At 40.0% G+C, this 1,693-nt stretch overlaps 1 long non-coding RNA gene across 1 annotated transcript; it reads left to right on the top strand.

The window, feature by feature from the left end:
• Positions 1 to 243: 243 nt before the first annotated feature.
• LOC130421494 (uncharacterized) lies at positions 244 to 1,214 on the top strand. The gene is made up of 3 exons (XR_008906821.1): positions 244 to 353; positions 566 to 939; positions 1,082 to 1,214. It is a non-coding gene; the product is annotated as an uncharacterized LOC130421494 (long non-coding RNA).
• Positions 1,215 to 1,693: the final 479 nt, after the last annotated feature.

Genomic DNA, 1,693 nt, shown 5'->3' with positions numbered 1-1,693 from the left:
AAACTATCATTGAGCTAGCTTTGTATAATTTAATTATCTTTGATAATGTTTGTAAATTCCAATACACTTGTTCATGTTATATCATGATTACGAAGAGTACCAAATGCTGTGGAAGTGTTGTTCATTTATTCATGTTAGCTAATGCATTAACTAATGTTAACATATACAACCTTATTTTTATTGCCATGAAAAATCCTCATGTTGTTTCAAACAGGTATGACTTTTATTCTCTGTTGAAATACAGGAGGCTTTTGTCAGCAGAGAGGTCTTCGTCCACTTTCATTAGATCAAATCTACGTGAATCGCCATCACATGATCACATAAAAGATGACTGAATCCTTGAAATCTGACTAGTTAAGTGGTTTTCCAAAGCACCCATGACTCTGTGCATCCCTACTTTCCAAATCATTAGTGTTAGCTCACATTTGAACTCCTGTAAGGGTCTCTGCATTTGTAAAGTCCACACTATGTGTTTGCTGTAATTCTCTCTTCATAAATTCGCAGCCATCGCAAGGGGAAATTAAAGATGCCCTGTGTTTGTGTCTGTGTGTGTGCGCATGTACAGGATGGAGAAGGCCGAGTCCCCGCTGCCACCGTGGATCAAATGAAACAACAAGGGCAATGGCAGCTAATGTGGGGAGCTGTTTAGTACAGGGCTGCCTTTTGAAATGATGATGATAATGGATTCAGTCCGCTCATTAATGGAGTCCGAGTGCTCGTTAGAGTGAACAAACAAGCCAGCCTGTCAGCACTGGAAATGCCAAGTGCCGGCAACTGTCTGCGTTTTATCTGAGGACGCCACGTTCTCGCCATTTACCCACCTACACCACCCCCCACATCAAAGTGAACGCTGCAGCGCCATCGCCCGTCACCCTCAGAGGCGGGTCGGGCCATGGAGTCGCCAGGTCAAGAGGACTGAAATCGACTCCATACAAACAGGTTTTTTATGATACTGATGTGTTTGCTCACACATGCGTGAGAGTTACTTTTTAATGTGAGGCGAGTGGTTTTCTTCTTTTAGATGTTAAAATACAGTATTTGTCCCGTTAAGGTCTTGTTATTTGTCATGTTTTCTTAATAGGGTCATACTAGGGAATGTAGTGTACCTGAATGTCACAGAGATTTGGGGACGCTGTCTTTTTATACACAGTCTGGTACGTTAACCTAGCAAGCACCCTTTTAAGCATATAGCAAAGAAAATGTGTAAATTCTTAGTCCGGTTCAGTCTGTCTTCACAAAATGTGCAAAGTTCTTTACTTGCGTTTGTTGATACAAGTGTTGCATGAAATACACACAGCTTTAAAGGGATAGTTCATCCCAAAATTATCATTTTAAAAAAATATTTGCTAGCGTCATGTCATTCTGAACCTGTGCGACTTTCTTGTGCTCATCACAAAAGAAGATATTTTGGTAACGAAACGGCACGGGCCCCCATTGAGTTCTTTTTGTGCACACAAAACCACCGAGACCTTTCACAAGATATCTTCTGTTGTGAATAAATAATGCAAGAATTTTTGGGTAAACTATCCCTTTAAGTTTTAAGTTCTGACTAATATATAATATTATTTACAGATAAATTCAATTTATCTTGCGCACAAATTCTCAAGGCCTTACACGATATTTCTATTTGTGTCTCATGTTCCCCTGCGTCTAATACAGATACTATTTCTGGGCCTTTCTAACAACGTCCTTT

This window comes from Triplophysa dalaica, chromosome 5, assembly GCF_015846415.1.
Source record: "Triplophysa dalaica isolate WHDGS20190420 chromosome 5, ASM1584641v1, whole genome shotgun sequence".
NCBI classification, from domain to species: domain Eukaryota; kingdom Metazoa; phylum Chordata; class Actinopteri; order Cypriniformes; family Nemacheilidae; genus Triplophysa; species Triplophysa dalaica.
This window is presented reverse-complemented; position numbering and strand designations above follow the sequence as displayed.